The sequence below is a fragment of the Oreochromis niloticus genome, linkage group LG17, assembly GCF_001858045.2.
Source record: "Oreochromis niloticus isolate F11D_XX linkage group LG17, O_niloticus_UMD_NMBU, whole genome shotgun sequence".
Lineage (NCBI taxonomy): Eukaryota > Metazoa > Chordata > Actinopteri > Cichliformes > Cichlidae > Oreochromis > Oreochromis niloticus.
The window spans coordinates 7,018,180-7,032,698 of record NC_031981.2 but is presented as its reverse complement, the minus strand read 5'-3'; positions in this window follow the sequence as shown (position 1 = coordinate 7,032,698).

The following is a 14,519-nucleotide window of genomic DNA, read 5'->3' as shown; positions in this document are numbered from 1 at the left end:
TTCTCAAATCTCCCCTCATCCTCACTGAAAGAAGGTTTACGAGTTACTGACTCAAGAGTTCAGTTTTTTCCAGGCTGCACTTATTGGAATTATTCAGCTTTTAGTCAAGATCTAAAACCACAACTGCTAAGTGTTATTAGCTTGTCAGATTGTGCTTGTCTGTAATTGTGTTTTAGAGACAGAACAGAGCACTTTCATGGGTAGTCATAAGTGTCCACACTTAATAACGACCCCCTCTCTGAAGATCTGATGACCTTTTTTTTGTTTTTGACTTGATTAATTTATGTTATACATGGGGAAAAAAATCACACACACACACACACACAGACTAAATTGGAAAATTATACCTTTTGTTCTTCGAGTCTTCTTCTTGCTTTCAGCACATTTAATTGGAAGCAAGCTAAAACTACATTAAAATGCAAGGTCTCGGCTTTAATTTAAGCAGGCTTATGCCAATATTTAAAGAACTGTGCATGAGATAGAGCCCTCTTAACACAAAGTACCCAGATTACAAGGGTTCAAAAGTAATTGAACACTAGCTACTAAATGTTACCTGGGCAACTGTGTGGCGTTTCCGCTTTAAAAACGAGAAAACAAAAATATGCACATCCTGCTGTTCAGTGGGATGAGTGATGGATCAAAAAATCTAGCAGATAAGAGAACACTCATCTATACACCATACAGCTCCTATAGGGATTTTATTGGGGGCGTAGTGTTGTGAGCACAAGCCTCAAAACCTCTGACGAATAGTAAACAACCATTAATATATAATGCAAAGTTTACGCCCTAGGCATACCCAAGGGCAAACCAAATTTTCAAGGCACACGTGTATTCATATCTGTGTGAAACAGCCTCTTTGTCGTCTGACATGTCATCGGTTCTTCTTTTGATTGATTTTTTTCTAGATGAAGGCCCATTTGATTTTACTTTGCATGACACCTACAGTTTCTTCCTTTCAATAAGCTCCACTAGTAAATACCTCACTTCCATAACCTTATCAGACACTTTCACACAGTCCAACAAAGAGCCCTGCTCCCTTCAGTTCAGATGCAGTCCTCTTTTGAAGTAGGCCTAGTTTCTCTCGGAAGGGATGTTTGATTTTCTAGTGCTTTCTTAGCTTGCTTGCCATCATGTTAGCATTAGCCAACATCTCCTGACAGATGGCGCACTCATGCTGAGGACTGTGGTCATCCTCAGTCCAGCTGAAGCCATAAGACATGGAGCTTTCCCAATAGTTTCTACCAACATTTTTCCCTGTTTTCCTCGGGTGGTGAGTCACATTGCTTATTAGTTGTTTACTCCACACAAAAAAGTGTTCCACCCCTTTACAAATTTTGTTATCCTCCTTGCTATCAATCAGGGCCTTTGATGTGTCACTCTGTAATAATTTCCACCATCTGGTAACTATGAAAACAGACTCGGGTTTTCTTTGACAGAAGGTTTTATGTTTTTTTTTGGTTTTTTTGTTTTTTTTATTTAGCGTATGTTGCCTCTGTGTTGGGAAATGAGTGCCTTCAACATACTAATATAGTACATTAAAAATTCAGTCATTACCTTTTGTTTGATTTTGTATCACAATAATAATATATGATTGACAGAAAATCTGAAGGGATCTTTCAACTTGCCTCACAGCACAGAGTGATATAGCTTATATGATCAAAATCTATAATACTGTGCAAATGAGCGACCCCTAATTTCTTTACTTTTGCTCCCAATGAGCTGGGCTTTCTTGTCATTTTTGGTCTTCAATAGTAGTTTTCAAGGTTTCTGAAGGTCTTTCAAAGTGTTTTTTTACATTGGCTGCTTTTTCACTCATTCTTGATTCATTCTGCATACCATACTCAGAGGAATGAGAGGAACCTGTGTTGTGTCTACGCACAAGGGAAGACTAAGCAAAGAACCAGTTTTTTAGACTCCTATGTAAGAAGTAGTCTGTCCAAAAACACATTTGTTCCAATTTCTTTAGCCGTATCTACAAAATGCCAAAGATAAAACAGTCTGACAGGCAGAAAATAGTATTTTTGCTATAACAAGGTAATTCCCAAACAGCTATTAGCTGAAAACTTGGCATATTTCGGCATGGTGTGCACCGTGTCCTTCAAAAATTTTATAAAAACTGGACAAGTGGAGCTCAAAAGAAGAAGTGGGAGACCCACAAAGCTATCTACATCAGATGAATAGCATCTGAAAGTCTGAAATGTCCCTAAGAAATAGGAAATCCAGTTAAGACCTGACACAAGACCCGAGAGATGCATCTGGCCCTTCAGTTGATTCATCCGCTGTTCGCTGAAGTCTCATCAGAAATAGTTTCAGTGGAGGGTGGCTGTCAAGAAGCCATTCTTCAGTAAAGGAAACAGGGAGAAAAGGCTGAGATATATCAAAGTACACAAGAACTGGAATGAAAATCAGTGGCAAGTTGTAGTAGTGTAGTGATGAATCCAGATTTAACATTTAGCATTGAGGTCAGGAGAGAGATACAACAGTGAGTGTCTACAGCCATCTGTGATAAATGGTGGAGGCTCTGTCATGGTTTAGGGCTGCAATTCACCCAGTGGGGTTGGGGATCTTTTCAAAAATGATGAACACTGAAAATTACCATCAGATTTTGATCCACCATGCAATCATCTCATTACTAACGGCTTCATTTTACAGCATGGTCGTGATGCCAAACATTATTGTCAGTGTAGTAGGATAAAAAATATGAATTAAAAAAAGACACAATGTAACACAATTAATCATGGATTGGTCTCCCCAGAGCCCGGACCTCAGTGTTATTGAAGCAATGTGGGATCATGAAAGAAAACAAAACAAAAGGCAGCCAACATCCAAAAAAGAGCCTTTAAGTATTCCTGATGACTATTTAAAGGAATTACAAGAAAGACAGTTCAGACTGTGTTGAGTTAGAATGAAGGTGGTCATCCCACAAGCTTGTTCTTTGCCTTATATATTGTGTCTCCATTTCAGGTTATTTAAGCTGACAAGTATATTTTTACATCTGAGTTTCGCTCAAAAAATTGCACAGCTAATAAAATTTTATATGCTGGACAGCACAAAACTGAACAGAAGTGATTGTTATTTGTTCTGATGCATCTAGCACACTCAGTGCAACACACCTGAGCTCCTTATCTATAAAGTTGGGCCAATATTGTAAAAGCCTCTGTGTCACTTTTAACAACCACCTCAGTTTAAATAAGCATGTCAGTTCAGCTGTTCAGTCTTGTTTTATGTAGCTACGGAGATTCAGTAAACTCAGCTCAATAATATTAAAAATAGAAAAAAAATCTGGAGATTGTTATACATGGTTTTCTCCTCAAGGTTAGACTGGTCTAATTCATTATGGGCGTGCATGAGCCAACAAAGGAGCATATCACTCCTTCTTTAGCTTCCCTTCCTGACTTACGTATTCATATTATAATTGATTTTAAGCCGGGGCTCCAAAGTGTATTTTAGATGATCTGTTACTGCTGTTACTGTATGCTTATGGTCGTAACTTGAGGTCCTAAGCCAAGGCTCTTTTGGCCATCCCAAAATCTCATCTGAGAATCAATGGCGATCTGACTTTTTCTTTCAGGGCACATAGTCTTTGAACTTGAGTAGAAAAGACCGACTGGCTCATTATCATCTTTTAAACGTCTCTTAAAGACATGTTTTTATAAGCAGGCTTTTTCTTCTTCTCCACTTTGAATTATTTCAGTGTTGCCCTTCATTACTCTTTTATCATCTTCCACTAGAGATTATTTTTAATTTACTATTTTTTATTATTTGATTTTAATTTTGTCTGTTTTTCATTTGTAATTGCCCCCTCCCTTTTTGTCTCCTTCTGCTTCCAGTACACCTTATCCTTTATATGTTTTCACTTTTGTCTTCTTGAATGTTTTATTTGTTGTTTACTTCCTACCTTGTCCTCTGAAGCACTTTTCAAATTAAAGTTTCAAAGTAGAAATAAATGCATTACTAAGTTACTCTTTTTATATAGTTGGTGTGAAGATCAATGTATTCTCAGATCATTAGCACATGTAAAAAAAACACACACAAAAAAACTTGGCTAAGCAACTACCTGGAGGTTCCAACTAGTTGAAGTTGGTAGTTGTTATCTTCATCAATTACATGTCTGATTCTTTATTCCTTATATTAATCTAATGAAGAATTAAACAGATCTATCAGTTGGAGCTGGTATCAAATGTTGACTTTATTCTAAAAGAAACTGAAAAGGGGAAAATGACAAGCCTTGTTCACGAGTGTTAGAGAAATAGCATGAATGAAGGGATCTAGCCCTTTATGTCTGCACAGTCACACATGCAATCCAGGATGTAGACATGTAGAGATGTTTTATTGTCAACAATCAAGTGAAGCTTTTATAAGCAAACCCTGCACAAAGTTCTGTGAACTGAGGAGATAAAAATCAAGTTCTTTCAAAATAACGGAAAGAAGAAAAGCTCTTCACCCAAAGCTCCTTCTCTTCTGCCAAACACAGTAGTGCTTTTGTTATGGCTTGAGTATGTAAGACTGTTAGTGGAACTGGCACACTGGCATTTATTAATAATTTCACTGCTGACAGAAGCAAGAGAATGAATGAGGAACTGTACAGACAGTAGTATTTTTCTCTGCTCAGATGCAGTCAAAGCACAGAGGTGGAATATCTTCCAACTCTAATTTTTGAGTATGATAGTTTATTCATTTATTTCTGTTTTGTTCATTTTTCTTTCTTTCTTTTTTCTTTCCTTACATTTTACAGTTTTAGGATTTTCTTGCAGATGTTTTGTTTAGATGCAAACTAATCTCTGACAGAAAAAAGGCAACAGAATGTCTCACTTTGGTCTGTATTGAGCACTGTGCTATGAACTAAATGTGCTGTTTGCACTGGCTGCTTTTCTCTATCACTCACAGGCTGCTTCCTGAAAAATAAATAAATAAAAGGGATAAATTATGGAACCTTTAAAATATCAAAAACCTTGGTTAATGTAATTGTGTAAGTGACATTTATTGTCTGTGACAATATGTAGCTGTAGTAATAAAACTTCCATTAATTGAAAATTTGAAAAAAATAACTGTTTCTGAACAAAGTGAAGATACCCTGTAAATCAAGCTATACTTTCTTGGATGTCCATAATAAAAAAAAAGGGCACTGAAGGTACTACACCTTGAGCTGATTCTGCATTTTAGACTTCTATTAATCCTTTATGTTGGACCTTTCCTCTAGAAGCTGACCGAGGTGACTTCACACCTCATGAAACCAGTCAAGAGTGCACTCAGCACATCATAAACCCCAATCCAAAAGAGTTTGGCAGTGTCAAGGAGGAAGCAGGAATTTTCATAGGCAAGAAACAGAATATCACGCCCTTGTGTAAAATGTGAATCAAATTTAATATTATAAAATATTATTTTGAAAAGGGGAGCTGCTTCCTGAAAAAAAAAAAAAAAAGCCCGAGGTGTTTACAATGTGAGTAATGCTCTGGCTCATTCTTGTTTATTGCAGAGTTTGGGGAACATTCCGAAGGCGTTTTGCGGTGACATTTTGTGATGTGTTCCACGGAGGGAGAAAAGGCTGCAGAGGGCAGTAGAATTTATTGACTGAATTTCACAGTTATAAATGGGTCGTTTACAAGTGACATAAAGAAAATGATCTGTTCTCTGCTGAGGTGGTAGAGATCTGTAAACTTGTTCTGTGTACTGCCAACAGTAATGGCAGCCGTCACTTGTACTGAACGAAGTTTTATCGAATAGACTTTACTTTTGATACAAGTAAATATTGTGCATGGAACCGAAGATGAAGATGAAGTAGTGAAAGCACCTGAAAAAGTTCCCAAGCAGTTATTTGTGATCTGTCTCCAAGCACAATGTTAAATCTCCTTAGGCACAGTTTGAACAACATATATTTGCATAACTGTATAGCGTAGAGTTGAGCTCACTATCACTGTTTTATACGTTTTGCAAAAACCTTGGATTCCATTCACAACTTAAGACACTCTATGGGGAGACATCCAGAAAAATAATGGTCTCTGGAGAAAAGCCACATACAAAGACATCGTTGTCTTTGCTGCAAAAACTCATATCCCTCACAAAACCACCCCAAGGCACTAATGTCTTTCCTTAGACTGCTGCGGGTTGAAAAATACAGTTGATTCACACGCTTGTGTAGAACACAAGCAATTTCCTCTGGAATGAAGTTTTAAAATGCTACTTTTCTACAGACTTGGAGAGCACATTAAACAACTTCAGAGCCTGAAGTGACATTGTCTTTCAGTGACTTTCATGTTCATGTTGTATCTAATGAAAGTCAATTCAGACTGAGCAATTATAGTTATAAAATAATGTTTTATGTTCCCCTGCATGAGGCCAATCATGCCTAATCATGGTGGATGGATCTATATGCCTGAGTGATTCAAGGAGCTATGTTGTCAGGGGAAATTTGCCCTAAGTCAAATTAGTCATGGGCCAAACTAAGAGCAATTCAGAAAATGGTCCAATTTGTGGTTTTTAAAACCGGCTACAGGGACATGGAGAGCCATCTCACTCTGAACTAGTGCATGAGGTTATGAGATACCAACCAAATATAGTTGGGATCACTTTATTGCACAAAGAGTCTCCTAGAGAGGCACTGGACTCTGTTTCACTTTGGAGTTGTCCCCAGTGAGTGGCAGGTGGCAAAATAAAATGCACTGGTACTCATAAATCACTTTTCTTTCAAGTTTCTTTCACCGAGTCCTATCTATGTGTCGAAGGCTACCAGCTTCAAGTCAAACTTGTTCCAGGTGTAAATTGAACTCTGACAGGACTGAGTTACTGATTCACTTTATAAACTTTTGTGGACAAAATTTCGCGGTGTAGCCAAGTGGCAAAGTGTGTTTGTCGTCTGTGTCTGTGTTTGATGGCCTGAGGATTAGCATTCTGCTTTTTGTGGGTGATGTGTGACTTATCTTCATGAAGCAATGACCTCCAGATTGCACTGGAGAGGTTTGCAACTGAGTATGAAGTGGCAGAAATGAAAATTTGCACCATCAAATCTGAAGTTGTGGTTTTTAGCTGAAACAGGGTCTAGTGTAAACCCAATTTGGGGACAACTCAACAACCCACAGAAGCACCTTTAAACTTCCCTAGGTTTAAAACACTGTGCTACAATTAAATTTAGATTAAAAGGGGACTTTATAAAAAAGGTTACCCAAGGGACATCAACAAAATGTTTGTTGTATAAGTAGAGGCTTTAGTTTCCTTGACCCTTCTTCTTTCAAAGCAAGCCATGTCTCCGTGTCTCCAGTATTTTTTTTTTTTTAAAGAACTACCTATCAGACACGGATTGTTTATGAGAGTAAGTATAAAAGATTGGTATAGACTGAGTCATTTCTCTCTACAGTGTTATTACAATCAGCCGTGAAAAACAGGAAAACTGAAGTCTGATGTCAAATATAGCAACACAGAATTGTAACTTTAAATGTATCTGTATTCTCCAGTGGTAAAGTGCCTGTTAGGGACACGCTAATCATATTCTCTTCAAGCCACCTTTAGCTCTGATTCCAAGTATAGTTAGACACCAACTACAACAATGGTGACATCAAACAATAACCCCCATGAGTGTTTCTTTAAATAAGAGTAAAGACCCCAGTGCAGGTTTGTGCTCAATGCATCTGCCTGTGACAGTGCAGGCATGCTGTGCTTTGGTTAAAAGCCAGAAAAAAATAATTTCATACAATAATACTTAAAAACTAAGCTAGAATAATATGCCTTTTAAAAGTACTTGGCAGGAAGGTTGTTTGGGGTCACTCTCATGCTGCAAACTGAATTTAGGATCAATCAGATATACCTGTGTATGTAATGGATTATAGTAAACAAGCTTTTGCACAGTGCTGATCAGTTTGCTTTATGGTCACAGTAAATGCAAGTAGGCCTATCTATTGAGAAAACTGACCTGGAATCAGTATGCAGCATTTTGAATGACTCACACCTCAGTATGTGATGACCTACTTCACATTAAAAGACTATCTGATGGTTGTGCAGCAGGCCAATTTATATTATAATGATGACAGAGGAAGAAAGAGTGACAAGGAGCAAAAGAATGAGTGAGACAGTGAGAGATGTGCCATGTTAGCTGTACAGACCTTGTTCTTCTAAAGCAGTCAAAATGCTTCAGTTGCACCCACACATCTCTCTGAACCTCCTACAGAAGCGCACAGAAACAAACACACTTCACAGCCCTAAAGCACCATTACTCAACATGGTCAGAAAAAAAAGCCTAGAGTGTACTTCAAGAGACAATCAATATGCAGGAGATTTTGAAATTGAGGTGAAATGGCTTCAAAAACTCTTTTGTGAGGGTCTGTTTGTCTGCTAATTGACTGTTTGCTAAGCCCCGCCTGCCGTTGCTCTGTCAGTTGAGATTTTCATTCTCGTTGTTCAGTGGTTCAAGCTTCATTCAGGATGTTCTGCAGGCTTCTGCAAATGTGGATCCATAGATAGTCCGATTAGCATCAGGGTTTGATGGGTTTAAATAAAAGTAAACATACGTCTCTTGTCGATACTTGAAATGAAAACTGATAATAGTAATAATACAACAACAAAACCTATGTAATATGACTTTGTTTGGAAAGTTATCTCTATACTTGAAAGGGATAGCTTCTTTAAATCAAATAATGCAACATGCACACCTTCTAGCATTAGCCAAACAGAATTTTTAATGGAATTACTTTGAATCCAAAAAAAAGAGAATGCTTGGACACTGCTAACATAATGGACAGGTTTTTTGACAGGGCTCCCACACAAATGCAAAGCAGAAGATGAAGCATCGCCAAATATGCTTCCAAACCAACTTCCTTCCAAGCTAAAGACTAGAAAATATGATGAAGCATATCTTGCCTTTGGCTTCACCTGCACAATGGCGGTGCCGAGGTAGTTATCCCCGACAGAATTTGTTTCCCCTGCGTCGGGAGCAGACACTGGGCTGTCCAAATCAAACAAACAGTATCCCTTATTCTTGATTTTTCATCCACAAACACTTCTTATAATGTAATTTTGGCAGTGTTAGCTCTTTATACAGTAAAGTTGCAGTGGGATACAAATAATATCCGGCTGATCCTGCCACAGTTTGTTCCCCCTGTTCAAATCACGGACAAACAGTATCCCACAGTTGTTTATGTTTTTAAATCCATTTTGCACAGAGAGACATTTTTTGAAAAATGTATTGATAGCAGTGTTGAAAATTCTTTAAAAAGGGGAGGGGTCTTGTAAAACAAAGGGGGGCCTAGCAAAAAACGTTTGGGAACCACTGCCTTAGCGCTAAAGCCAACATTGTTCTGGTTTGTATGACACGCTTCAGTTTAAATACCACTTAGTAAGTAATTAATGAATGTTTGCAGACAAGTCAGCATCTTCTGCATAAACAGTGGCTGTTTGAGTAATCTACTATCGACTAAAGCAATCGAAAGGAGATTTTCAGTTCAGTACCAAATAAAACTCTTGATCAAGTTTACCTAGCAGCATCTCAAGCAACCACTTCCAAATGGTCACAGAACATACACTTAAATGCTGGTGGCTTCATAGTGTTGCTAGCTAATGTTTAGGTCTCCGTGACTGGGGTTTAGGCAAACTGAATAGTCTGTCCATTTGTTCACTTGTCAGTCTTCAGTTTTTTTTTCAGATTGGCAACTTGAAAAAGTGCAAACCCACCTCACTGTAGCTTTTTTTGACAGAGTTGACAGATACCTTTATGTTATATAAAGTAGATAGAGAGCCATAACTTCTTTTCCCCTACATAGTGGGCAGGACTTAATTGCACTCTGTCTCTATTCACTTATTAAGTGATGATGTAATGATTTGAATTTGTAGTCCAAGCTTCTACAGTACTTCATTACCTGATGCTCTTGCCATTATAACATGCTGTGGTGCCTAGTCTTCTTTTTCCCTTCTTTTTCACTTGCAATTCTTGGCTTCTACAGGTTTTAACTAGAACAGTACAAGTAATTTTATATAAGTATTGTATTATAATTTTTTTTTAGTTTGTTTAGTTTGTTTAGTTTTTATGTCTTCTTCATTCCCTGTGATGTCATTTGACTCTGCGTATTTGGGAACCCTCAACAATCTGACCCTGATTCTAAATTATATTAACCTAAATATAGCTTTCTAGCTAGTTACAAGGTTAACAGTTATTATATATAGATAGCCCAACTTAACTAACCCTCCCAAAAAAAATTTCTGTGGGAATTTATATCAGATCTTTTCTTAAATAACACTTGAGCCAGAACCTTTAGATGTCAGCTGGCTAGCTAACATACTGCAATAATATAATTAGGCTAGACTTCGTCAATCCTTTATTTTGTAGATACCTGGATGTTTAACACCTGTGAGAACAGCCACACAGATTTTTTCTTTTTTTTTAGCTGAATAAATCTGACTCATTTTAAACTCTCAGAAAGGCATCAGCATTCTTTTTGCTTTTAGGAGTTTTAGTAGAAGTGGCTAATGATGTCATACCTAACAAGTAGACGGGCTACTTAGAATTGCTAAGCTTTGATCATACAGTAGCTGTTTTGGGGGAGTGGAACATAACAATCAATTCAAGTTTTGCAGTCGAATGACTGTTAACCACATAATGTTAACTTGGTTGCCATTTTTGACAAGTAACACTGTGTAATCATTTGATAAAGGCCCAGTTACACAGGCCCACAACCACAATAAAGGCATTGTGACATTGTCAAAGGTCATGTCAACAGGTTGTATCACATCTAACGTGGCAGACAGTTCTTGAGCAGGCTGGCTAGCTGTACAGCAGCAGATATAATGTCAACGGTTCAACTCAGCCACAAGCTGATTCCTCTCAGCCTCTCTGACAACCCTCAGTGGTTGTCTAGTTGCCCTCGTCAGAAAGATCACACCCCAGAAGTAACAGCTTAATGCCCCACCATAATAAGCATGTTTTGCAGTAAAAGAAAAGCTAACATTTGTATTCCTCATCATCCCTACCCTGCTGCACTTACTCCTAAGCCCTGTCTACAACGCAGCAAAGTTTACGGCATAAAAGCTAAGTTTTTGTCTTTTCACCGTGAGAGAGCTGAGGCAGAGGAAAACTGCCCGAGGATGTTTCATATCCCCACAGCCCTGACTGCACAATCTCTGCTCCCTGCAACCTTCTTCATCTTGTTTTCTTAATCAGTCATCTTTTCGCTTTATCTTCCTGTATCTCTCCCCTTTCCCTCCCACTTTGCCTCTCAAAGAAGTACCTCTCTCGTCTCCTTCTGCAGTCCCCTTCTCTCCCCACCTCTAATTCTTTTACCTTCCCTCCACTTCCTACTTTCCCTATTCATGGGTCCTTTTCAGTTCTTTTTTTCCCCCTCTTTCCTGCCCATCTTTGCAAGAACATTTCTGGGCACCTCCTCTCCCTGTCAGCCTGGCAACATCCAGGGGAAGAGGCAGCACTGTCACTATGGACAGCCTCCAAGGAAGAGCAAGTGAAAGTTACAGAGATGAGAAGAGGAGGAGAAGAGGAGGGGTAGGAAAAACATGACACGAAGGAGGTGTACAGATGACAAGTCCCTTCACTGGGGAGTTTTGTGAAGTGAGGGAGCTGCAGAGAGGGGGGAAAGAGGGGGAGAGAGAAAGAGAGAGACGGGAAGGAGGGGAAAGGGACACCAGCAGGCATGCAGGATGTTTTTTGAGGAGAAACAGCTCAGGGATGGAACTCATTCACGTCTCCTCACAGGTTTGCTGTTCTGTAAGCGCTTCCCGAATAAGCTTGCTGACTGCACAGCGCAGTGGGCAGATGTTGCTCACATCCAGCTCGATAGCAGAATGCATAATTTGCTTGTTGTTTACATAAACTAAATCTCACCCGTCAGTTGAAGGGCATGCAGCTTCATGCTACAAGAGTTTATCAAGTCAAAGAGAGACAAGGGCGGCTTCTGCTGAGACGTGTGCATTTGCTTCACAACTCGTGGTTTGTTCTTCAGTGAGTTTGTGTGCTATAGCCTGTAAGGCTAATGTTTTGGTACTTCAAACGCAGCAGGCATACACTGTTTCTTGACTTTACCTGAATTATTGATTCATAATGGTCTGTTCTTAGTTAAACATCAATATTTAAAAAGTAAGGTATGCCTTCCCGAGTATTTTACTGGAAACTTTTAGACTTTATCTATTAACTTAAACTTTAGCACTATTTTAATTACTACGCATGGATTTAACAGAAAGAGAAAAAAAAGTAATAGAGAAAAATTGATATTGAGAAGATTAATTAATAATCTAATCATCCAGTATTGCTGGTCTGATCAGGTTATACAGTGTTAGATGGAAAATGGCCTAACTTAGGTTATTTGTTATCTGATTTCACATATCCTTTATTACATGATGCTGATCCACTCAGCCAAACTGTAATCATGTGTTTGCAAATGCTACAGAGTGAAAGTAAAATTAGAGATTGTTGTTGTTGTATTTTTCAGTCACATGGGTAGTCACTTGTAGTACAAAACAAATGTAGTGATAAAGGCCAAAGAAAGATCAGGAGGTTTCACAATGGAAGTTTAAAAAATGGTGAAGTCATGTTGGCTAAATTCATCTCTTGTGGCAGTCGTTATACTCAGGGGTGCGCATAAGTGGTCCGCAGGTGCGCATGCGCTGTCAAAATAAAAGACGCGCACCAGATAAGAAGTTGCAACGCGTGTTTGCGTACATAAGATTTTCTGGAGGAGGACAGACATTTGTTTAGAACTCTTAAAGATGTCGAAGAAGCAAGCTCCTTTAAGCAATTACTTTGGTGTTCCTCCACCTCCAAAGAAATGTCAGAAGGAGTCCGAACCGCAAAAGAAGTGCGTATTCTCGGAAAAGTGGTTGCAGGAGGTGAGCTGGCTTCAAACAAATGATGAACACACAGAGATGTGGTGCAGAATATGCCGTGAAAATCCCACTCTAGCGGACAAAAACAGTGCCTTTTATATGTACGCAAACGCGCGTTGCAACTTCTTATCTGTTGCGCGTCTTTTATTTTGACAGCGCATGCGCACCTGCGGACCACTTATGTGCACCCCTGGTTATAGTGCCCTAACCCCTAACCCTGAGTACAACAGGCGACGGCGTACTTAAAAAAAAAAAAAAAAAAACAAGACAATAAAGGCTTTTAATTCAATACAATTAAATTCAGTCTGTAGGGTAATGAATTACAGCAAACTTTGATTGGGAACCTAAATAGAATCTTTGCTCAAAATGTGCTCTAAGGTCATCAAATACCACATTCATATTGTAGGATTAATACAGAATCTAATCTGCTGAAGTTCAAACAGAGCATCAGAATGGGGAAGAAAGGTGATTAAAGTGACTTTGAACATGGCCTGACACCAAAAAACAGATCATTTCAAACACTGCTGATCTACTGGGATTTTCCCACACAACCACTCTAAGGTTTACAGAAAATGGCCAGAAAAAGAGAAACTATCCAGTGCAGGGCAGTTGTCTGGGCAAAGATGCCTTTTTAAATGCCTTGAATATCTAGACTGTTTTGAGCTGAGAGGGAGGTAACAGTAACTCAAATAACCAGTTGTTATAACCAAGTATGCAGAAGATCATCTCTGAAAACACAGAGCAGATGATGAAGAAGAAGAAGCACCAGAAGATCAATCCTGTCAATTTAAAACAGGACACTGAAGCTACAGTTTGCACAGAGCTCAAAATTGGACAACAGAAAATTGGAAAAGCATTGCCTGGTTTTATGAGTCTCAGTTTCTGATGAGCCATTTGGATGGTACAAATGTCCATCCATCCATTCGCTTCCGCTTATCTTTTTCAGGGTCGCGGGGGGCACTGAAGCCTATCCCAGCTGTCATAGGGCGGGAGGCAAGGTACACCCTGGACAGGTCGCCAGTCTGTCTCAGGGCTAACACATAGAGACACACAACCATTCGCACTCACATCCACACCCACATTCACAACTATGGGCAATTTAGATTGACCAATTAACCTATCCCCACTAACTGCGTGTCTTTGGACTGTGGGAGGAAGCCAGAGTACCCAGGGAGAACCCACGCAAACACGGGGAGAACATGCAAACTCCACTCAGAAAGACCCTGGCCTGATGGTGGAATTGAACTCAGGACATTGTTGCTGTGCTGTTTGGTACAAATGTATCATGTATAAACAATGTGGAGCATCGATCCACCCTGCCTGTGGTTCAGACTGGTGAGGAGTTGTATTTTTTTTTTTTTTTTTTTTGACAGACTTTGGGATTTGTAGTACCAAGTGAGTAATTAAGTAACTTAGTTTAAAGACCGCAGCCTACCTGATTATTGTTGCTATGTCCATAAAATCTGGGCTTGATGTCTGAACCTTTCACATTAAGCTCTCTTGTTACAAATGGCCTCTGCATTTCTTTGTCAACTACTTAACAAATACAGAAAAAACACAAGTTAACCTAGAAATACTTAAATGGGTAGAAGTGAATTTATGGCATATTTTACTTATATAGCATCTAATGTGGATATCAGCATATATATATGTAAATTCTGTAGCCAAGGAACAAGATTCTTGAAGCCAGAAATTTTCTGATTGCT